General features: G+C 41.3%; 21 non-coding genes across 21 annotated transcripts; all 21 read left to right on the top strand.

Annotated features, from left to right (window-relative positions):
• The first annotated feature begins 137 nt into the window (after positions 1-137).
• Positions 138-220, top strand: trnal-uaa. Its single transcript has one exon. It is a non-coding gene; the product is annotated as a tRNA-Leu (tRNA).
• A 743-nt stretch (positions 221-963) lies between these two features.
• trnal-uaa lies at positions 964-1,046 on the top strand. The gene has a single exon. It is a non-coding gene; the product is annotated as a tRNA-Leu (tRNA).
• A 743-nt stretch (positions 1,047-1,789) lies between these two features.
• trnal-uaa lies at positions 1,790-1,872 on the top strand. Its single transcript has one exon. It is a non-coding gene; the product is annotated as a tRNA-Leu (tRNA).
• Positions 1,873-2,615: 743 nt separating this feature from the next.
• trnal-uaa lies at positions 2,616-2,698 on the top strand. The gene has a single exon. It is a non-coding gene; the product is annotated as a tRNA-Leu (tRNA).
• A 744-nt stretch (positions 2,699-3,442) lies between these two features.
• trnal-uaa lies at positions 3,443-3,525 on the top strand. The gene has a single exon. It is a non-coding gene; the product is annotated as a tRNA-Leu (tRNA).
• A 742-nt stretch (positions 3,526-4,267) lies between these two features.
• On the top strand, positions 4,268-4,350 carry trnal-uaa. Its single transcript has one exon. It is a non-coding gene; the product is annotated as a tRNA-Leu (tRNA).
• Positions 4,351-5,092: 742 nt separating this feature from the next.
• Positions 5,093-5,175, top strand: trnal-uaa. The gene has a single exon. It is a non-coding gene; the product is annotated as a tRNA-Leu (tRNA).
• Positions 5,176-5,916: 741 nt separating this feature from the next.
• On the top strand, positions 5,917-5,999 carry trnal-uaa. The gene has a single exon. It is a non-coding gene; the product is annotated as a tRNA-Leu (tRNA).
• Positions 6,000-6,741: 742 nt separating this feature from the next.
• On the top strand, positions 6,742-6,824 carry trnal-uaa. The gene has a single exon. It is a non-coding gene; the product is annotated as a tRNA-Leu (tRNA).
• Positions 6,825-7,564: 740 nt separating this feature from the next.
• trnal-uaa lies at positions 7,565-7,647 on the top strand. The gene has a single exon. It is a non-coding gene; the product is annotated as a tRNA-Leu (tRNA).
• Positions 7,648-8,388: 741 nt separating this feature from the next.
• Positions 8,389-8,471, top strand: trnal-uaa. The gene has a single exon. It is a non-coding gene; the product is annotated as a tRNA-Leu (tRNA).
• Positions 8,472-9,211: 740 nt separating this feature from the next.
• trnal-uaa lies at positions 9,212-9,294 on the top strand. The gene has a single exon. It is a non-coding gene; the product is annotated as a tRNA-Leu (tRNA).
• Positions 9,295-10,036: 742 nt separating this feature from the next.
• Positions 10,037-10,119, top strand: trnal-uaa. The gene has a single exon. It is a non-coding gene; the product is annotated as a tRNA-Leu (tRNA).
• Positions 10,120-10,861: 742 nt separating this feature from the next.
• Positions 10,862-10,944, top strand: trnal-uaa. The gene has a single exon. It is a non-coding gene; the product is annotated as a tRNA-Leu (tRNA).
• A 742-nt stretch (positions 10,945-11,686) lies between these two features.
• Positions 11,687-11,769, top strand: trnal-uaa. The gene has a single exon. It is a non-coding gene; the product is annotated as a tRNA-Leu (tRNA).
• Positions 11,770-12,511: 742 nt separating this feature from the next.
• On the top strand, positions 12,512-12,594 carry trnal-uaa. Its single transcript has one exon. It is a non-coding gene; the product is annotated as a tRNA-Leu (tRNA).
• A 741-nt stretch (positions 12,595-13,335) lies between these two features.
• Positions 13,336-13,418, top strand: trnal-uaa. The gene has a single exon. It is a non-coding gene; the product is annotated as a tRNA-Leu (tRNA).
• A 742-nt stretch (positions 13,419-14,160) lies between these two features.
• On the top strand, positions 14,161-14,243 carry trnal-uaa. The gene has a single exon. It is a non-coding gene; the product is annotated as a tRNA-Leu (tRNA).
• A 741-nt stretch (positions 14,244-14,984) lies between these two features.
• trnal-uaa lies at positions 14,985-15,067 on the top strand. The gene has a single exon. It is a non-coding gene; the product is annotated as a tRNA-Leu (tRNA).
• Positions 15,068-15,808: 741 nt separating this feature from the next.
• Positions 15,809-15,891, top strand: trnal-uaa. The gene has a single exon. It is a non-coding gene; the product is annotated as a tRNA-Leu (tRNA).
• Positions 15,892-22,263: 6,372 nt separating this feature from the next.
• trnal-uaa lies at positions 22,264-22,346 on the top strand. Its single transcript has one exon. It is a non-coding gene; the product is annotated as a tRNA-Leu (tRNA).
• Positions 22,347-23,146: the final 800 nt, after the last annotated feature.

Raw genomic sequence — 23,146 nt, 5'->3', positions numbered from 1 at the left:
CCAAACCTACATCTGGTAGAAAGTTTGATTTGGATGTAATCAAGGTTAATTTACATATTGTCTGGATCAAAGCCAAAAGATCTAACTGTGTGCTCCATATTCCATTTTGACTGCGCCCTTGAATTTATGTTTATTACACCAGGATGGCCGAGAGGTTAAGGCGTTGGACTTAAGATCCAATGGACATACGTCCTCGTGGGTTCGAACCCCACTCCTGGTATGAGTTCATCTATCATTTGGATGTAATCAATTGTCCTTTCACTCATTTGAAATTTCTTTTGACGAAAGCTGAAAGAATTGACTTTGTTCCCCTTATTCCGCCTTGACTCAGCAAGGTTTTATCGTTTAAAAACACAAAAGATGGCTAAGAAGTTTGGTGTTAGAGTCATTATCAACTTAATTATTATTATTCTTGCTTCGAAACCCCATTCTTGTATTAAGTTTGATTTGGATGTCAACAAGTCTTATTTAGATATTTTCTGACTCAAAGCCAAAATAACTGACTGTGTGCTCCTCATTCCAATTTCACTGGGCTCTTGATTGTACTTTACACCAGGATGGCTGAGTGGGTTAGACTGCTAGAATAAAAATCAAATGAATGCTATCTTCTTGTGGATACCAACCGCATTTCTGGAAAAAACTTACTTTGGATGTAATCAACCCACCTTTCATTCATTTCCAATTAGCGTGGCTCAAATCTGAAAGGAATGACTATGACAAGATCTTCTACTTTGACTCAGCTCTTGTTAGTCTTTTAGAAACACCTGGATGTCAGTGTGTTTAAGGCGTTAGACTCGTGATCGAAATTAAAATGTTCTTGTTTGTTCCAAACCTACATCTGGTAGAAAGTTTGATTTGGATGTAATCAAGGTTAATTTACATATTGTCTGGATCAAAGCCAAAAGATCTAACTGTGTGCTCCATATTCCATTTTGACTGCGCCCTTGAATTTATGTTAATTACACCAGGATGGCCGAGAGGTTAAGGCGTTGGACTTAAGATCCAATGGACATACGTCCTCGTGGGTTCGAACCCCACTCCTGGTATGATTTCATCTATCATTTGGATGTAATCAATTGTCCTTTCACTCATTTGAAATTTCTTTTGACGAAAGCTGAAAGAATTGACTTTGTTCCCCTTATTCCGCCTTGACTCAGCAAGGTTTTATCGTTTAAAAACACAAAAGATGGCTAAGAAGTTTGGGTGTTGGAGTCATTATCAACTTAATTATTATTATTCTTGCTTCAAACCCCATTCTTGTATTAAGTTTGATTTGGATGTCAACAAGTCTCATTTAGATATTTTCTGACTCAAAGCCAAAATAACTGACTGTGTGCTCCTCATTCCAATTTCACTGGGCTCTTGATTGTACTTTACACCAGGATGGCTGAGTGGGTTAGACTGCTAGAATAAACATCCAATGAATGCTATCTTCTTGTGGATACCAACCGCATTTCTGGAAAAAACTTTCTTTGGATGTAATCAACCCACCTTTCATTCATTTCCAATTAGCGTGGCTCAAATCTGAAAGGAATGACTATGACAAGATCTTCTACTTTGACTCAGCTCTTGTTAGTCTTTTAGAAACACCTGGATGTCAGTGTGTTTAAGGCGTTAGACTCGTGATCGAAATTAAAATGTTCTTGTTTGTTCCAAACCTACATCTGGTAGAAAGTTTGATTTGGATGTAATCAAGGTTAATTTACATATTGTCTGGATCAAAGCCAAAAGATCTAACTGTGTGCTCCATATTCCATTTTGACTGCGCCCTTGAATTTATGTTAATTACACCAGGATGGCCGAGAGGTTAAGGCGTTGGACTTAAGATCCAATGGACATACGTCCTCGTGGGTTCGAACCCCACTCCTGGTATGAGTTCATCTATCATTTGGATGTAATCAATTGTCCTTTCACTCATTTGAAATTTCTTTTGACGAAAGCTGAAAGAATTGACTTTGTTCCCCTTATTCCGCCTTGACTCAGCAAGGTTTTATCGTTTAAAAACACAAAAGATGGCTAAGAAGTTTGGTGTTGGAGTCATTATCAACTTAATTATTATTATTCTTGCTTCGAAACCCCATTCTTGTATTAAGTTTGATTTGGATGTCAACAAGTCTCATTTAGATATTTTCTGACTCAAAGCCAAAATAACTGACTGTGTGCTCCTCATTCCAATTTCACTGGGCTCTTGATTGTACTTTACACCAGGATGGCTGAGTGGGTTAGACTGCTAGAATAAACATCCAATGAATGCTATCTTCTTGTGGATACCAACCGCATTTCTGGAAAAAACTTTCTTTGGATGTAATCAACCCACCTTTCATTCATTTCCAATTAGCGTGGCTCAAATCTGAAAGGAATGACTATGACAAGATCTTCTACTTTGACTCAGCTCTTGTTAGTCTTTTAGAAACACCTGGATGTCAGTGTGTTTAAGGCGTTAGACTCGTGATCGAAATTAAAATGTTCTTGTTTGTTCCAAACCTACATCTGGTAGAAAGTTTGATTTGGATGTAATCAAGGTTAATTTACATATTGTCTGGATCAAAGCCAAAAGATCTAACTGTGTGCTCCATATTCCATTTTGACTACGCCCTTGAATTTATGTTTACTACACCAGGATGGCCGAGAGGTTAAGGCGTTGGACTTAAGATCCAATGGACATACGTCCTCGTGGGTTCGAACCCCACTCCTGGTATGAGTTCATCTATCATTTTGGATGTAATCAATTGTCCTTTCACTCATTTGAAATTTCTTTTGACGAAAGCTGAAAGAATTGACTTTGTTCCCCTTATTCCGCCTTGACTCAGCAAGGTTTTATCGTTTAAAAACACAAAAGATGGCTAAGAAGTTTGGTGTTGGAGTCATTATCAACTTAATTATTATTATTCTTGCTTCGAAACCCCATTCTTGTATTAAGTTTGATTTGGATGTCAACAAGTCTCATTTAGATATTTTCTGACTCAAAGCCAAAATAACTGACTGTGTGCTCCTCATTCCAATTTCACTGGGCTCTTGATTGTACTTTACACCAGGATGGCTGAGTGGGTTAGACTGCTAGAATAAACATCCAATGAATGCTATCTTCTTGTGGATACCAACCGCATTTCTGGAAAAAACTTTCTTTGGATGTAATGAACCCACCTTTCATTCATTTCCAATTAGCGTGGCTCAAATCTGAAAGGAATGACCATGACAAGATCTTCTACTTTGACTCAGCTCTTGTTAGTCTTTTAGAAACACCTGGATGTCAGTGTGTTTAAGGCGTTAGACTCGTGATCGAAATTAAAATGTTCTTGTTTGTTCCAAACCTACATCTGGTAGAAAGTTTGATTTGGATGTAATCAAGGTTAATTTACATATTGTCTGGATCAAAGCCAAAAGATCTAACTGTGTGCTCCATATTCCATTTTGACTACGCCCTTGAATTTATGTTTACTACACCAGGATGGCCGAGAGGTTAAGGCGTTGGACTTAAGATCCAATGGACATACGTCCTCGTGGGTTCGAACCCCACTCCTGGTATGAGTTCATCTATCATTTGGATGTAATCAATTGTCCTTTCACTCATTTGAAATTTCTTTTGACGAAAGCTGAAAGAATTGACTTTGTTCCCCTTATTCCGCCTTGACTCAGCAAGGTTTTATCGTTTAAAAACACAAAAGATGGCTAAGAAGTTTGGTGTTGGAGTCATTATCAACTTAATTATTATTCATCTTGCTTCAAAACCCATTCTTGTATTAAGTTTGATTTGGATGTCAACAAGTCTCATTTAGATATTTTCTGACTCAAAGCCAAAATAACTGACTGTGTGCTCCTCATTCCAATTTCACTGGGCTCTTGATTGTACTTTACACCAGGATGGCTGAGTGGGTTAGACTGCTAGAATAAACATCCAATGAATGCTATCTTCTTGTGGATACCAACCGCATTTCTGGAAAAAACTTTCTTTGGATGTAATCAACCCACCTTTCATTCATTTCCAATTAGCGTGGCTCAAATCTGAAAGGAATGACTATGACAAGATCTTCTACTTTGACTCAGCTCTTGTTAGTCTTTTAGAAACACCTGGATGTCAGTGTGTTTAAGGCGTTAGACTCGTGATCGAAATTAAAATGTTCTTGTTTGTTCCAAACCTACATCTGGTAGAAAGTTTGATTTGGATGTAATCAAGGTTAATTTACATATTGTCTGGATCAAAGCCAAAAGATCTAACTGTGTGCTCCATATTCCATTTTGACTGCGCCCTTGAATTTATGTTTATTACACCAGGATGGCCGAGAGGTTAAGGCGTTGGACTTAAGATCCAATGGACATATGTCCTCGTGGGTTCGAACCCCACTCCTGGTATGAGTTCATCTATCATTTGGATGTAATCAATTGTCCTTTCACTCATTTGAAATTTCTTTTGACGAAAGCTGAAAGAATTGACTTTGTTCCCCTCATTCCGCCTTGACTCAGCAAGGTTTATCGTTTAAAAACACAAAAGATGGCTAAGAAGTTATGGGGTTGGAGTCATTATCAACTTAATTATTATTATTCTTGCTTCAAAACCCCATTCTTGTATTAAGTTTGATTTGGATGTCAACAAGTCTCATTTAGATATTTTCTGACTCAAAGCCAAAATAACTGACTGTGTGCTCCTCATTCCAATTTCACTGGGCTCTTGATTGTACTTTACACCAGGATGGCTGAGTGGGTTAGACTGCTGGAATAAAATCCAATGAATGCTATCTTCTTGTGGATACCAACCGCATTTCTGGAAAAAACTTACTTTGGATGTAATCAACCCACCTTTCATTCATTTCCAATTAGCGTGGCTCAAATCTGAAAGGAATGACTATGACAAGATCTTCTACTTTGACTCAGCTCTTGTTAGTCTTTTAGAAACACCTGGATGTCAGTGTGTTTAAGGCGTTAGACTCGTGATCGAAATTAAAATGTTCTTGTTTGTTCCAAACCTACATCTGGTAGAAAGTTTGATTTGGATGTAATCAAGGTTAATTTACATATTGTCTGGATCAAAGCCAAAAGATCTAACTGTGTGCTCCATATTCCATTTTGACTGCGCCCTTGAATTTATGTTTATTACACCAGGATGGCCGAGAGGTTAAGGCGTTGGACTTAAGATCCAATGGACATATGTCCTCGTGGGTTCGAACCCCACTCCTGGTATGAGTTCATCTATCATTTGGATGTAATCAATTGTCCTTTCACTCATTTGAAATTTCTTTTGGAAAGCTGAAAGAATTGACTTTGTTCCCCTTATTCCGCCTTGACTCAGCAAGTGTTTATCGTTTAAAAACACAAAAGATGGCTAAGAAGTTATGGGGTTGGAGTCATTATCAACTTAATTATTATTATTCTTGCTTCAAAACCCCATTCTTGTATTAAGTTTGATTTGGATGTCAACAAGTCTCATTTAGATATTTTCTGACTCAAAGCCAAAATAACTGACTGTGTGCTCCTCATTCCAATTTCACTGGGCTCTTGATTGTACTTTACACCAGGATGGCTGAGTGGGTTAGACTGCTGGAATAAAATCCAATGAATGCTATCTTCTTGTGGATACCAACCGCATTTCTGGAAAAAACTTACTTTGGATGTAATCAACCCACCTTTCATTCATTTCCAATTAGCGTGGCTCAAATCTGAAAGGAATGACTATGACAAGATCTTCTACTTTGACTCAGCTCTTGTTAGTCTTTTAGAAACACCTGGATGTCAGTGTGTTTAAGGCGTTAGACTCGTGATCGAAATTAAAATGTTCTTGTTTGTTCCAAACCTACATCTGGTAGAAAGTTTGATTTGGATGTAATCAAGGTTAATTTACATATTGTCTGGATCAAAGCCAAAAGATCTAACTGTGTGCTCCATATTCCATTTTGACTGCGCCCTTGAATTTATGTTTATTACACCAGGATGGCCGAGAGGTTAAGGCGTTGGACTTAAGATCCAATGGACATATGTCCTCGTGGGTTCGAACCCCACTCCTGGTATGAGTTCATCTATCATTTGGATGTAATCAATTGTCCTTTCACTCATTTGAAATTTCTTTTGACGAAAGCTGAAAGAATTGACTTTGTTCCCCTCATTCCGCCTTGACTCAGCAAGTGTTTTATCGTTTAAAAACACAAAAGATGGCTAAGAAGTTTGGTGTTGGAGTCATTATCAACTTAATTATTATTATTCTTGCTTCAAACCCCATTCTTGTATTAAGTTTGATTTGGATGTCAACAAGTCTCATTTAGATATTTTCTGACTCAAAGCCAAAATAACTGACTGTGTGCTCCTCATTCCAATTTCACTGGGCTCTTGATTGTACTTTACACCAGGATGGCTGAGTGGGTTAGACTGCTGGAATAAAATCCAATGAATGCTATCTTCTTGTGGATACCAACCGCATTTCTGGAAAAAACTTACTTTGGATGTAATCAACCCACCTTTCATTCATTTCCAATTAGCGTGGCTCAAATCTGAAAGGAATGACTATGACAAGATCTTCTACTTTGACTCAGCTCTTGTTAGTCTTTTAGAAACACCTGGATGTCAGTGTGTTTAAGGCGTTAGACTCGTGATCGAAATTAAAATGTTCTTGTTTGTTCCAAACCTACATCTGGTAGAAAGTTTGATTTGGATGTAATCAAGGTTAATTTACATATTGTCTGGATCAAAGCCAAAAGATCTAACTGTGTGCTCCATATTCCATTTTGACTGCGCCCTTGAATTTATGTTTATTACACCAGGATGGCCGAGAGGTTAAGGCGTTGGACTTAAGATCCAATGGACATATGTCCTCGTGGGTTCGAACCCCACTCCTGGTATGAGTTCATCTATCATTTGGATGTAATCAATTGTCCTTTCACTCATTTGAAATTTCTTTTGACGAAAGCTGAAAGAATTGACTTTGTTCCCCTCATTCCGCCTTGACTCAGCAAGTTTTATCGTTTAAAAACACAAAAGATGGCTAAGAAGTTTGGTGTTGGAGTCATTATCAACTTAATTATTATTATTCTTGCTTCAAACCCCATTCTTGTATTAAGTTTGATTTGGATGTCAACAAGTCTCATTTAGATATTTTCTGACTCAAAGCCAAAATAACTGACTGTGTGCTCCTCATTCCAATTTCACTGGGCTCTTGATTGTACTTTACACCAGGATGGCTGAGTGGGTTAGACTGCTGGAATAAAATCCAATGAATGCTATCTTCTTGTGGATACCAACCGCATTTCTGGAAAAAACTTACTTTGGATGTAATCAACCCACCTTTCATTCATTTCCAATTAGCGTGGCTCAAATCTGAAAGGAATGACTATGACAAGATCTTCTACTTTGACTCAGCTCTTGTTAGTCTTTTAGAAACACCTGGATGTCAGTGTGTTTAAGGCGTTAGACTCGTGATCGAAATTAAAATGTTCTTGTTTGTTCCAAACCTACATCTGGTAGAAAGTTTGATTTGGATGTAATCAAGGTTAATTTACATATTGTCTGGATCAAAGCCAAAAGATCTAACTGTGTGCTCCATATTCCATTTTGACTGCGCCCTTGAATTTATGTTTATTACACCAGGATGGCCGAGAGGTTAAGGCGTTGGACTTAAGATCCAATGGACATATGTCCTCGTGGGTTCGAACCCCACTCCTGGTATGAGTTCATCTATCATTTGGATGTAATCAATTGTCCTTTCACTCATTTGAAATTTCTTTTGACGAAAGCTGAAAGAATTGACTTTGTTCCCCTTATTCCGCCTTGACTAAGCAAGTGTTTATCATTTAAAAACACAAAAGATGACTAAGAAGTTTGGTGTTAGAGTCATTATCAACTTAATTATTATTCATCTTGCTTCAAACCCCATTCTTGTATTAAGTTTGATTTGGATGTCAACAAGTCTCATTTAGATATTTTCTGACTCAAAGCCAAAATAACTGACTGTGTGCTCCTCATTCCAATTTCACTGGGCTCTTGATTGTACTTTACACCAGGATGGCTGAGTGGGTTAGACTGCTGGAATAAAATCCAATGAATGCTATCTTCTTGTGGATACCAACCGCATTTCTGGAAAAAACTTACTTTGGATGTAATCAACCCACCTTTCATTCATTTCCAATTAGCGTGGCTCAAATCTGAAAGGAATGACTATGACAAGATCTTCTACTTTGACTCAGCTCTTGTTAGTCTTTTAGAAACACCTGGATGTCAGTGTGTTTAAGGCGTTAGACTCGTGATCGAAATTAAAATGTTCTTGTTTGTTCCAAACCTACATCTGGTAGAAAGTTTGATTTGGATGTAATCAAGGTTAATTTACATATTGTCTGGATCAAAGCCAAAAGATCTAACTGTGTGCTCCATATTCCATTTTGACTGCGCCCTTGAATTTATGTTTATTACACCAGGATGGCCGAGAGGTTAAGGCGTTGGACTTAAGATCCAATGGACATATGTCCTCGTGGGTTCGAACCCCACTCCTGGTATGAGTTCATCTATCATTTGGATGTAATCAATTGTCCTTTCACTCATTTGAAATTTCTTTTGATGAAAGCTGAAAGAATTGACTTTGTTCCCCTTATTCCGCCTTGACTAAGCAAGTGTTTATCATTTAAAAACACAAAAGATGACTAAGAAGTTTGGTGTTAGAGTCATTATCAACTTAATTATTATTATCTTGCTTCAAACCCCATTCTTGTATTAAGTTTGATTTGGATGTCAACAAGTCTCATTTAGATATTTTCTGACTCAAAGCCAAAATAACTGACTGTGTGCTCCTCATTCCAATTTCACTGGGCTCTTGATTGTACTTTACACCAGGATGGCTGAGTGGGTTAGACTGCTGGAATAAAATCCAATGAATGCTATCTTCTTGTGGATACCAACCGCATTTCTGGAAAAAACTTACTTTGGATGTAATCAACCCACCTTTCATTCATTTCCAATTAGCGTGGCTCAAATCTGAAAGGAATGACTATGACAAGATCTTCTACTTTGACTCAGCTCTTGTTAGTCTTTTAGAAACACCTGGATGTCAGTGTGTTTAAGGCGTTAGACTCGTGATCGAAATTAAAATGTTCTTGTTTGTTCCAAACCTACATCTGGTAGAAAGTTTGATTTGGATGTAATCAAGGTTAATTTACATATTGTCTGGATCAAAGCCAAAAGATCTAACTGTGTGCTCCATATTCCATTTTGACTGCGCCCTTGAATTTATGTTTATTACACCAGGATGGCCGAGAGGTTAAGGCGTTGGACTTAAGATCCAATGGACATATGTCCTCGTGGGTTCGAACCCCACTCTTGGTATGAGTTCATCTATCATTTGGATGTAATCAATTGTCCTTTCACTCATTTGAAATCTCTTTGGATGAAAGCTGAAAGAATTGACTTTGTTCCCCTCATTCCGCCTTGACTCAGCAAGTGTTTATCGTTTAAAAACACAAAAGATGGCTAAGAAGTTTGTTGTTAGAGTCATTATCAACTTAGTTATTATTCATCTTGCTTCAAAACCCCATTCTTGTATTAAGTTTGATTTGGATGTCAACAAGTCTCATTTAGATATTTTCTGACTCAAAGCCAAAATAACTGACTGTGTGCTCCTCATTCCAATTTCACTGGGCTCTTGATTGTACTTTACACCAGGATGGCTGAGTGGGTTAGACTGCTGGAATAAAATCCAATGAATGCTATCTTCTTGTGGATACCAACCGCATTTCTGGAAAAAACTTACTTTGGATGTAATCAACCCACCTTTCATTCATTTCCAATTAGCGTGGCTCAAATCTGAAAGGAATGACTATGACAAGATCTTCTACTTTGACTCAGCTCTTGTTAGTCTTTTAGAAACACCTGGATGTCAGTGTGTTTAAGGCGTTAGACTCGTGATCGAAATTAAAATGTTCTTGTTTGTTCCAAACCTACATCTGGTAGAAAGTTTGATTTGGATGTAATCAAGGTTAATTTACATATTGTCTGGATCAAAGCCAAAAGATCTAACTGTGTGCTCCATATTCCATTTTGACTGCGCCCTTGAATTTATGTTTATTACACCAGGATGGCCGAGAGGTTAAGGCGTTGGACTTAAGATCCAATGGACATATGTCCTCGTGGGTTCGAACCCCACTCCTGGTATGAGTTCATCTATCATTTGGATGTAATCAATTGTCCTTTCACTCATTTGAAATCTCTTTGGATGAAAGCTGAAAGAATTGACTTTGTTCCCCTTATTCCGCCTTGACTCAGCAAGTGTTTATCGTTTAAAAACACAAAAGATGGCTAAGAAGTTTGGTGTTGGAGTCATTATCAACTTAATTATTATTATTCTTGCTTCAAAACCCCATTCTTGTATTAAGTTTGATTTGGATGTCAACAAGTCTCATTTAGATATTTTCTGACTCAAAGCCAAAATAACTGACTGTGTGCTCCTCATTCCAATTTCACTGGGCTCTTGATTGTACTTTACACCAGGATGCCTGTGTGGGTTAGACTGCTGGAATAAAATCCAATGAATGCTATCTTCTTGTGGATAGCAACCGCATTTCTGGAAAAAACTTTCTTTGGATGTAATGAACCCACCTTTCATTCATTTCCAATTAGCGTGGCTCAAATCTGAAAGGAATGACCATGACAAGATCTTCTACTTTGACTCAGCTCTTGTTAGTCTTTTAGAAACACCTGGATGTCAGTGTGTTTAAGGCGTTAGACTCGTGATCGAAATTAAAATGTTCTTGTTTGTTCCAAACCTACATCTGGTAGAAAGTTTGATTTGGATGTAATCAAGGTTAATTTACATATTGTCTGGATCAAAGCCAAAAGATCTAACTGTGTGCTCCATATTCCATTTTGACTGCGCCCTTGAATTTATGTTTATTACACCAGGATGGCCGAGAGGTTAAGGCGTTGGACTTAAGATCCAATGGACATATGTCCTCGTGGGTTCGAACCCCACTCCTGGTATGAGTTCATCTATCATTTGGATGTAATCAATTGTCCTTTCACTCATTTGAAATTTCTTTTGACGAAAGCTGAAAGAATTGACTTTGTTCCCCTTATTCCGCCTTGACTAAGCAAGTGTTTATCGTTTAAAAACACAAAAGATGGCTAAGAAGTTTGGTGTTGGAGTCATTATCAACTTAATTATTATTATTCTTGCTTCAAAACCCCATTCTTGTATTAAGTTTGATTTGGATGTCAACAAGTCTCATTTAGATATTTTCTGACTCAAAGCCAAAATAACTGACTGTGTGCTCCTCATTCCAATTTCACTGGGCTCTTGATTGTACTTTACACCAGGATGGCTGAGTGGGTTAGACTGCTGGAATAAAATCCAATGAATGCTATCTTCTTGTGGATACCAACCGCATTTCTGGAAAAAACTTACTTTGGATGTAATCAACCCACCTTTCATTCATTTCCAATTAGCGTGGCTCAAATCTGAAAGGAATGACTATGACAAGATCTTCTACTTTGACTCAGCTCTTGTTAGTCTTTTAGAAACACCTGGACGTCAGTGTGTTTAAGGCGTTAGACTCGTGATCGAAATTAAAATGTTCTTGTTTGTTCCAAACCTACATCTGGTAGAAGGTTTGATTTGGATGTAATCAAGGTTAATTTACATATTGTCTGGATCAAAGCCAAAAGATCTAACTGTGTGCTCCATATTCCATTTTGACTGCGCCCTTGAATTTATGTTTATTACACCAGGATGGCCGAGAGGTTAAGGCGTTGGACTTAAGATCCAATGGACATATGTCCTCGTGGGTTCGAACCCCACTCCTGGTATGAGTTCATCTATCATTTGGATGTAATCAATTGTCCTTTCACTCATTTGAAATTTCTTTTGACGAAAGCTGAAAGAATTGACTTTGTTCCCCTCATTCCGCCTTGACTCAGCAAGTGTTTATCGTTTAAAAACACAAAAGATGGCTAAGAAGTTTGGTGTTAGAGTCATTATCAACTTAATTATTATTATTCTTGCTTCAAAACCCCATTCTTGTATTAAGTTTGATTTGGATGTCAACAAGTCTCATTTAGATATTTTCTGACTCAAAGCCAAAATAACTGACTGTGTGCTCCTCATTCCAATTTCACTGGGCTCTTGATTGTACTTTACACCAGGATGGCTGAGTGGGTTAGACTGCTGGAATAAAATCCAATGAATGCTATCTTCTTGTGGATACCAACCGCATTTCTGGAAAAAACTTACTTTGGATGTAATCAACCCACCTTTCATTCATTTCCAATTAGCGTGGCTCAAATCTGAAAGGAATGACTATGACAAGATCTTCTACTTTGACTCAGCTCTTGTTAGTCTTTTAGAAACACCTGGATGTCAGTGTGTTTAAGGCGTTAGACTCGTGATCGAAATTAAAATGTTCTTGTTTGTTCCAAACCTACATCTGGTAGAAAGTTTGATTTGGATGTAATCAAGGTTAATTTACATATTGTCTGGATCAAAGCCAAAAGATCTAACTGTGTGCTCCATATTCCATTTTGACTGCGCCCTTGAATTTATGTTTATTACACCAGGATGGCCGAGAGGTTAAGGCGTTGGACTTAAGATCCAATGGACATATGTCCTCGTGGGTTCGAACCCCACTCCTGGTATGAGTTCATCTATCATTTGGATGTAATCAATTGTCCTTTCACTCATTTGAAATTTCTTTTGACGAAAGCTGAAAGAATTGACTTTGTTCCCCTCATTCCGCCTTGACTCAGCAAGTGTTTATCGTTTAAAAACACAAAAGATGGCTAAGAAGTTTGGTGTTAGAGTCATTATCAACTTAATTATTATTATTCTTGCTTCAAAACCCATTCTTGTATTAAGTTTGATTTGGATGTCAACAAGTCTCATTTAGATATTTTCTGACTCAAAGCCAAAATAACTGACTGTGTGCTCCTCATTCCAATTTCACTGGGCTCTTGATTGTACTTTACACCAGGATGGCTGAGTGGGTTAGACTGCTGGAATAAAATCCAATGAATGCTATCTTCTTGTGGATACCAACCGCATTTCTGGAAAAAACTTACTTTGGATGTAATCAACCCACCTTTCATTCATTTCCAATTAGCGTGGCTCAAATCTGAAAGGAATGACTATGACAAGATCTTCTACTTTGACTCAGCTCTTGTTAGTCTTTTAGAAACACCTGGATGTCAGTGTGTTTAAGGCGTTAGACTCGTGATCGAAATTAAAATGTTCTTGTTTGTTCCAAACCTACATCTGGTAGAAGGTTTGATTTGGATGTAATCAAGGTTAATTTACATATTGTCTGGATCAAAGCCAAAAGATCTAACTGTGTGCTCCATATTCCATTTTGACTGCGCCCTTGAATTTATGTTTATTACACCAGGATGGCCGAGAGGTTAAGGCGTTGGACTTAAGATCCAATGGACATATGTCCTCGTGGGTTCGAACCCCACTCCTGGTATGAGTTCATCTATCATTTGGATGTAATCAATTGTCCTTTCACTCATTTGAAATTTCTTTTGAAGAAAGCTGAAAGAATTGACTTTGTTCCCCTCATTCCGCCTTGACTCAGCAAGTGTTTATCGTTTAAAAACACAAAAGATGGCTAAGAAGTTTGGTGTTAGAGTCATTATCAACTTAATTATTATTATTCTTGCTTCAAAACCCCATTCTTGTATTAAGTTTGATTTGGATGTCAACAAGTCTCATTTAGATATTTTCTGACTCAAAGCCAAAATAACTGACTGTGTGCTCCTCATTCCAATTTCACTGGGCTCTTGATTGTACTTTACACCAGGATGGCTGAGTGGGTTAGACTGCTGGAATAAAATCCAATGAATGCTATCTTCTTGTGGATACCAACCGCATTTCTGGAAAAAACTTACTTTGGATGTAATCAACCCACCTTTCATTCATTTCCAATTAGCGTGGCTCAAATCTGAAAGGAATGACTATGACAAGATCTTCTACTTTGACTCAGCTCTTGTTAGTCTTTTAGAAACACCTGGACGTCAGTGTGTTTAAGGCGTTAGACTCGTGATCGAAATTAAAATGTTCTTGTTTGTTCCAAACCTACATCTGGTAGAAGGTTTGATTTGGATGTAATCAAGGTTAATTTACATATTGTCTGGATCAAAGCCAAAAGATCTAACTGTGTGCTCCATATTCCATTTTGACTGCGCCCTTGAATTTATATTTATTACACCAGGATGGCCGAGAGGTTAAGGCGTTGGACTTAAGATCCAATGGACATATGTCCTCGTGGGTTCGAACCCCACTCCTGGTATGAGTTCATCTATCATTTGGATGTAATCAATTGTCCTTTCACTCATTTGAAATTTCTTTTGAAGAAAGCTGAAAGAATTGACTTTGTTCCCCTCATTCCGCCTTGACTCAGCAAGTGTTTATCGTTTAAAAACACAAAAGATGGCTAAGAAGTTTGGTGTTAGAGTCATTATCAACTTAATTATTATTATTCTTGCTTCAAAACCCATTCTTGTATTAAGTTTGATTTGGATGTCAACAAGTCTCATTTAGATATTTTCTGACTCAAAGCCAAAATAACTGACTGTGTGCTCCTCATTCCAATTTCACTGGGCTCTTGATTGTACTTTACACCAGGATGGCTGAGTGGGTTAGACTGCTGGAATAAAATCCAATGAATGCTATCTTCTTGTGGATACCAACCGCATTTCTGAAAAAAACTTACTTTGGATGTAATCAACCCACCTTTCATTCATTTCCAATTAGCGTGGCTCAAATCTGAAAGGAATGACTATGACAAGATCTTCTACTTTGACTCAGCTCTTGTTAGTCTTTTAGAAACACCTGGACGTCAGTGTGTTTAAGGCGTTAGACTCGTGATCGAAATTAAAATGTTCTTGTTTGTTCCAAACCTACATCTGGTAGAAGGTTTGATTTGGATGTAATCAAGGTTAATTTACATATTGTCTGGATCAAAGCCAAAAGATCTAACTGTGTGCTCCATATTCCATTTTGACTGCGCCCTTGAATTTATATTTATTACACCAGGATGGCCGAGAGGTTAAGGCGTTGGACTTAAGATCCAATGGACATATGTCCTCCTGGGTTCGAACCCCACTCCTGGTATGAGTTCATCTATCATTTGGATGTAATCAATTGTCCTTTCACTCATTTGAAATTTCTTTTGAAGAAAGCTGAAAGAATTGACTTTGTTCCCCTCATTCCGCCTTGACTCAGCAAGTGTTTATCGTTTAAAAACACAAAAGATGGCTAAGAAGTTTGGTGTTAGAGTCATTATCAACTTAATTATTATTATTCTTGCTTCAAAACCCATTCTTGTATTAAGTTTGATTTGGATGTCAACAAGTCTCATTTAGATATTTTCTGACTCAAAGCCAAAATAACTGACTGTGTGCTCCTCATTCCAATTTCACTGGGCTCTTGATTGTACTTTACACCAGGATGGCTGAGTGGGTTAGACTGCTGGAATAAAATCCAATGAATGCTATCTTCTTGTGGATACCAACCGCATTTCTGGAAAAAACTTACTTTGGATGTAATCAACCCACCTTTCATTCATTTCCAATTAGCGTGGCTCAAATCTGAAAGGAATGACTATGACAAGATCTTCTACTTTGACTCAGCTCTTGTTAGTCTTTTAGAAACACCTGGACGTCAGTGTGTTTAAGGCGTTAGACTCGTGATCGAAATTAAAATGTTCTTGTTTGTTCCAAACCTACATCTGGTAGAAGGTTTGATTTGGATGTAATCAAGGTTAATTTACATATTGTCTGGATCAAAGCCAAAAGATCTAACTGTGTGCTCCATATTCCATTTTGACTGCGCCCTTGAATTTATATTTATTACACCAGGATGGCCGAGAGGTTAAGGCGTTGGACTTAAGATCCAATGGACATAAGTCCTCGTGAGTTCGAACCCCACTCCTGGTATGAGTTCATCTATCATTTGGATGTAATCAATTGTCCTTTCACTCATTTGAAATTTCTTTTGAAGAAAGCTGAAAGAATTGACTTTGTTCCCCTCATTCCGCCTTGACTCAGCAAGTGTTTATCGTTTAAAAACACAAAAGATGGCTAAGAAGTTTGGTGTTAGAGTCATTATCAACTTAATTATTATTATTCTTGCTTCAAAACCCCATTCTTGTATTAAGTTTGATTTGGATGTCAACAAGTCTCATTTAGATATTTTCTGACTCAAAGCCAAAATAACTGACTGTGTGCTCCTCATTCCAATTTCACTGGGCTCTTGATTGTACTTATCACCCACCACACACGGACCGAGTGGCGTGGTAACAGGCAGCGACAGCATGAGCAGCGAAAGGAGGATGAATTATTCGGAGAATGGACATGGGAAGACGTTATGGACAGCAGAAGCTTGGAGTATACGATGTGGGAAGAAATAGACAGATGGGCGGTCGACCCAGAGAGAGTGCCGGAGCCCGCCTGGGATTCGCTGGAGCAGTGCAAAGAGAATGGAGTCGAAGAGAAAGACACGGCGGCGCAGAAAGAAACCCGAAAGTCACCCCCAAAAATGTATTGTGGGAGGGCTCAGGGAGAGAGTAGCAGAGTCAGGAGTCAGACCTGAGCCAACTCTCCCTGTTAATCGTGAGACCTGCGCAAACTCCCTGTGCTTACCGGGGGGCTAGAGAGACCGGGCAGGCACCGTGTTATGCAGTGGTGCGCAAGGTGTCCCCAGTGCGGGTGCATAGCCCGGTGCAGTATATTTCAGCTCCGCATATCGGCCGGGCTAGATTGACCATCGAGCCAAATGCCATGAAGCCGGCTATACACATCTGGTCCCCAGTGCGTCTCATTGGGCCGGCTTACATGGCACCAGCCTTGTGCTCGGTGTCTCCGGTTCGCCTACATAGCCCAGTGCGGGCTATTCCACCTCGCCGCACTGGCAGGGTGACCGTGAGTATTCAACCGGGTAAGGTTGGGCAGGCTCGGTGCTCAAGAGCTCCAGTGCGCCTGCACGGTCCGGTCTATCCAGTACCACCTCCACACCCCAGCCCTCCGGTAGCAGCTCCCCGCACCAGGCTTCCTGTGCGTGTCCTCGATCCAGTATCACCAGTGCCAGCACCATGCATTAGGCCTACAGTGCGCCTCGCCTCTCCTGCGCTGTCGGAGTCTCCCGCTTGTTCAGCGCTATCAGAGCCTTCCTACTCTACAGCGCTGCTGGAGTCTCCCGCCTGTTCAGCGCTATCAGAGCCTTCCTACTCTACAGCGCTGCTGGAGTCTCCTGTCTGTTCAGCACTATCAGAGCCTTTCTCCTCTCCTGCGCTGTTGGATTCTCCCGCCTGTTCAGCGCTATCAGAGCCTTCCTCCTCTACAGCGCTGCCGGAGCCTCCTGCCTGTTCGGAGCAGCCTGAGCTGTCAGTCTGCATGAAGCAGCCAGAGCTGCCAGTCTGCAAGGAGCTGCTAGTCTGCAAGGAGCTGCCAGTCTGCAAGGTGCCGCCAGCCTGCATGGAGCAGTCAGAGCTGTCAGCCTGCATGGAGCAGTCAGAGCTGTCAGTCTGTATGAAGCAGCCAGAACTGTCAGTCTGCATGAAGCAGCCAGAGCTGTCAGTCTGCATGAAGCAGCCAGAGCTGTCAGTCTGCATGAAGCAGCCAGAGCTGTCAGTCTGTATGAAGCAGCTAGAGCTGTCAGTCGGCATGAAGCAGCCAGAGCTGTCAGTCTGCAAGGAGCTGTCAGTCTGCATGGAGCAGCCAGAGCTGTCAGTCTGCATAGAGCAGCTAGATCCGCTAGTCAGCCATGATCTTCTAGATCTGCCAGTCAGCCAGATTCTTCCAGATCTGCCAGTCAACCAGTCTCTTCCAGATCTGCCAGTCAACCAGTCTCTTCCAGATCTGCTAGTCAACCAGAATCTTCCAGATCCGCCAGCCAGCCTGGATCTACCTGAGCCTACTACCTGCCTGAGCTTCGTCTCAGTACTGGGCTTTCTCTCAGTACTGGGCTTTCTCTCAGTACTGGGCTGCCCCTCAGTTCCGGGCTGCCCCTCAGTCCCGAGCTGCCCCTCAGTCCCGAGCTGCCCCTCAGTCCCGAGCTGCCCCTCAGTCCAGAGCTTCCCCTCAGTCCCGAGCTGCCTCAGTCCCGAGCTGCCCCTCAGTCCTGAGCTGCCCCTCAGTCCCGAGCTGCCACTCAGTCACGAGCTGCTCCTCAGTTCAGTGGGGTTCTGGGTGAGGACTATTAGGCCATGGTCGGTGGCGAGGGTGGATTATCCCAGGACGCGAAGGGGAGGAACTATGACTTTAATGGAGTGGGGTCCACGTCCCGAGCCGGAACCGCCACCATGGACAGCTGATTCTGCCTTGCCATTTGCTTTTGGGTGTCTTGGAGAGGAGGTCACGTGGTCAAACTCCCATTCTGAGGCGAAACGCTTGAACTGTGCAGTGAATTGTGGGCCATTGTCCGTGATTACCTTGTCAGGCTGACCTTGCCTTGCAAACTGCGCCTTTCAGCGCTTTATGACCGTCTCTGCAGACAAGTCAAGGAGCAGTTAAATTTCCCAAAAGTCAGAGTAGTGATCAACGATGAGAAGATAGTCCTTTTGTCTGTGGCTGAATAAGTCCATGCTGACGATTTGCCAGGCCCTTGTGGGCAGTTCGTGTGACATCATGGTTTCCTTTTGATGTTCATGAGCGTACTCGTTGCATGTGGTACAGTTGCTGACAAAGTCTTTAATTTCTGCTTGCATGTTTGGCCAGTATAATGTTTCACGAGCCTGGCGGTAGCATGCATCACCTCCAACGTGACTGAAGTGTATGCGGGTAAGCATCTCTGGACGTAGTGATTTGGGAATAATGACCTTCTGACCTCTGAACAAGATGCCATTTTGCACGCTGATCTCATCTCGAAAGGTCCAGTATTCTCTCACTGTGAAAGGTGTCTCCAATTTCAGGTATGGCCAACCTGCGAGAGCCATGGACTTCAGTGACTGTAGGCATTCGTCCTTGTCAGTGTGTTGCCTTATCTGGGCTAGGCGGTGATCTGTGACGTTTAAGTAGTCTGCCTGATTGATCTGTTGAACATCTTGTTGTTCCTGCTGTAGCGAACAGATGGCCTGCCGCTGATAGACAGTGCCTCTGCCTGTACATTGTGTTGTTGCCCTGCTCAGTGTGTCGCTGATGTACATCTCTGGTCCTGGCTTGTAAATGACCTTCAGGATGTAGTTTTGCAGAGTCAGGAGCATGCTTTGAAGCCTCTTGGGCGCGTTGAAGAGAGGTTTACTGAATATGGCAATGAGTGGTTTGTGGTCAGTTTCAGCGATGACCAGGTCTCGCCCATATAAGTAGTGATGGAATCGCTGGCAGGAGAAGACGATGCTGAGGCACTCTTTCTCAATTAGTGCATAGTTTTGTTCGGTGGGGGTGAGCGCTCTCGAGGCAAACGCAACGGGCTGGCCTTCCTGCATAAGGCAGCATCCAAGTCCCCTTTGGCTGGAGTCGCTCTGGATTGTGACAGGCTTCATGACGTCGTAGTAGCGCAACACTGGCATGGATGAAGCCAGAGATTTCATCTCCTGCACTGCGGCCTCGTGCTTGGGTAGCCAGTGTCATGGTGTGCCTTTGTCCAGCACCCGGCGCAGAGGCTCACAGACTGCTGATAGGTGTGGCATGAACTTTGCAAGATAGTTTGCAAAGCCGATGAGACGCTGTACTCCTTTTGCATCAGACGGGTTTGGCATGTCGAGGATCGCTCTGACCTTGTCTGGGTCCGGCTTCAGGCCTTTTGCCGAGAGAATGTGGCCATGGAAGTGGACGTCTTTCACCTTGAACTGCAGCTTCTTCAGGCCAAGGCGAAGCTTAACTGACCGGCAGCGCTCCATCAGTGCCAGGAGCTTCACATCGTAGTCGCGTACTGCTTCTTCGTCTGTGTCACCACAGCCTACGATCAGGACATCATCTGCGATGGGTTCAATGCCCTTGAGCCCAGCCAGTAACTCGTGCTGCTTACGTTGGTATATCTCAGGCGCCACCGAGACACCAAACAGGAGCTTGAGCCAGCGTATCCAACCCCAGGGGTCCAGAAGGTAGTCATGAGGCTGCTGTCTTCATCCAGGATGCATTGAAGGAATGCATCTCGGGCATCCACCAAGGTGAAAATCCTGGCCTTGGGAAGCTTATAGAGGACATCCTCTAGTGTCGGCATGATGTAGTGGGATCGTTTCAGTGCTTGGTTCAGATGCTTTGGGTCGATGCAGACCCTCAGCTTCTCTGGTTTTTTCACTATGACCATATTGCTGATCCAGTCAGTTGGTTCAGTCACAGATGTCATGTAGCCATTGGCCTCATACTTGTCCAGCTGGACCTTCACAGCCATTTTCATTGCAATGGGCACATTGCGAGGAGCACGCTGGACTGGAGTGATGCTCTCATCCACTTCAAAGTGTACCTCCCCAGGCACAGATTCAACGGGCATGTTGAATACATCGTCATATCTGCTAAGTAGTTGTTCTTTGGACAGTGGTCCATGCTGGACATGATCCACAATGTGCAGGTCATTTGGTACAGTGAACTGCATCAGTCCCAGGCGTTCGCATGTAGAGCCTGAGAGGAGAGGATGTTGACTGGTTTTTACAATCTCAAACTCCAGCTTGTGTTTGCGTCCCCGAATAACACATTCGGTCTCAAAGGTGCCCATAGAGCCCATTAGCTCTCCTGAGTAGAGCTTTAGTCTAGTATCGCTGGGCAATAGATGTGTGTCAGGTGCCAGATTGATTTTGTCTTTGTAGCTCATTACGTTGCATGTAGCACCAGAATCCAGTTGACATTGTTGTTGCTTGTTGTGTAATCGTAGTGTCCCAACCCATTTCTTCCCTCTTGAGTGTACAGCCCCAATGGATTCATGCATGTAAATGTCACTTTCACTTTTCAGCTCTGAACATTGAATGACATCATCAACACAGTGAATCTTGCCCTCACTCACCCTTCTTTTGCTTTTGAGACACACTTTTGCAAAATGATTATTAGTTCCACAAGCTCTGCATGGTTTTCCGTAGGCAGGGCAGTGCTCTATGCCACGTGTGTGTGTATTCCCACAGTATTTGCATGCTACGGGGCTCTCTGTGTTCACTGTTCGTGGTGAATTGCTCTGCCTGGATTGGTTTAGTCTGAATGTCTGCCTAGCAACAGCGTGAACGGTATCAACGTCGGAGCGTGGGGCTTCGATTTCCATTGCTCTCATTCTCATGTCAGTGGCTTCAGCAGTGCGGCACATTTCAATGGCAGTTACTAATGTTAAGTCTCACTCTCTCAGTAGACGCCGGCGTGTATGCTCATTTGCAATTCACAGCACTATTTTGCCACGAATCAATTCATCTTTCAATCCCCCGTATTCACAAGTGGCGGATTTCTCTCCCAAACGGGTTACAAAGTTGTGTACTGACTCACCCTCTTCCTGTTCACAGCTTCCGAAAACGAACCGCTCATAAATTACGTTTCTGGCGGGTTTGAAGTAATTCTCCAATGCATCCAATATAGCCTTTGCATCACACTGTTGACGTGCTGTGAGGGTGAGATTGTGCCGGTAGATATGCCTGCATTCGCTGCCCATTAAACTCCTCAGAGTTGCCGCTTATACCTCGTTGGATTTCTCATGTAGACCGGTCGCCAGAGCATAGTCCTCGAATTCATCCCTGAAGTTGTCCCAATTAGTATTCCAGTCCCCTGTGAGAACCATGGGATTTGGTGGCGGAATGTTCGCTGCCATAGCAATGGAATATGATGATTTCTTTGCCTTCAGTCATCGACGTAGGTAGTGATGCTAGCTAGGCAGCTAACAACGAGTTGATCAGTGTTGTGAGTAGGAAACGGTGTGTGTTCGCATATGGAACGTAACTGCGCCTATACTGTACTTAGCTACAAAAATAACAAACGTGTCTTTTCCGAGCCACTTCTGATACCATGTTTCAGTATGATATGTTACATAAAGGAATAACGACAGACACCAATGTCAGGTTCAATAGCCTTGTTTGTGCATTGTACGAATGGCAACAACTGGAGTCCCGGGGAACAGTCCGGCTAGTCGATTACCTATCAACTAGACTCCGTAACAAAGATCTTCTACTTTGACTCAGCTCTTGTTAGTGTTTTAGAAACACCTGGATGTCAGTGTGTTTAAGGCGTTAGACTCATGATCGAAATGAAAATGTTCTTGTTTGTTCCAAACCTAAATCTGGTAGAAAGTTTGATTTGGATGTAATCAAGGTTAATTTACATATTGTCTGGATCAAAGCCAAAAGATCTAACTGTGTGCTCCATATTCCATTTTGACTGCGCCCTTGAATTTATGTTTATTACACCAGGATGGCAGAGAGGTTAAGGCGTTGGACTTAAGATCCAATGGACATATGTCCTCGTGGGTTCGAACCCCACTCCTGGTATGAGTTCATCTATCATTTGGATGTAATCAATTGTCCTTTCACTCATTTGATGAAAGCTGAAAGAATTGACTTTGTTCCCCTTATTCCGCCTTGACTCAGCAAGTGTTTATCGTTTAAAAACACAAAAGATTACGAAGTAGTTATGGTGTTTGAGTCATTATCAACTTAATTATTATTCTTCTTGCTTCGAAAACCCCATTCTTGTATTAAGTTTGATTTGGATGTCAAAAAGTCTCATTTAGATATTTTCTGACTCAAAGCCAAAATAACTGACTGTGTGCTCCTCATTCCAATTTCACTGGGCTCTTGATTGTACTTTACACCAGGATGGCTGAGTGGGTTAGACTGCTAGAATAAAAATCCAATGAATGCTATCTTCTTGTGGATACCAACCGCTTTCCTGGAAAAAACTTACTTTGGATGTAATCAACCCACCTTTCATTCATTTCCAATTAGTGTGGCTCAAATCTGAAAGGAATGACTATGACAAGATCTTCTACTTTGACTCAGCTCTTGTTAGTCTTTTAGAAACACCTGGATGTCAGTGTGTTTAAGGCGTTAGACTCGTGATCAAAATTAAAATGTTCTTGTTTGTTCCAAACCTACATCTGGTAGAAAGTTTCATTTGGATGTAATCAAGGTTCATTTACATATTGTCTGGATCAAAGCCAAAAGATCTAACTGTGTGCTCCATATTCCATTTTGACTGTGCCCTTGTGTTTATGTTTATTACACCAGGATGGCTGAGAGGTTAAGGCGTTAGACTTAAGATCCAATGGACATACGTCCTCGTGTGTTTG

Source organism: Oncorhynchus gorbuscha, linkage group LG24 (assembly GCF_021184085.1).
Source record: "Oncorhynchus gorbuscha isolate QuinsamMale2020 ecotype Even-year linkage group LG24, OgorEven_v1.0, whole genome shotgun sequence".
Lineage (NCBI taxonomy): Eukaryota > Metazoa > Chordata > Actinopteri > Salmoniformes > Salmonidae > Oncorhynchus > Oncorhynchus gorbuscha.
The sequence above is the reverse complement of the archived record's forward strand: the minus strand, read 5'-3'. Positions and strand labels throughout refer to the sequence as shown.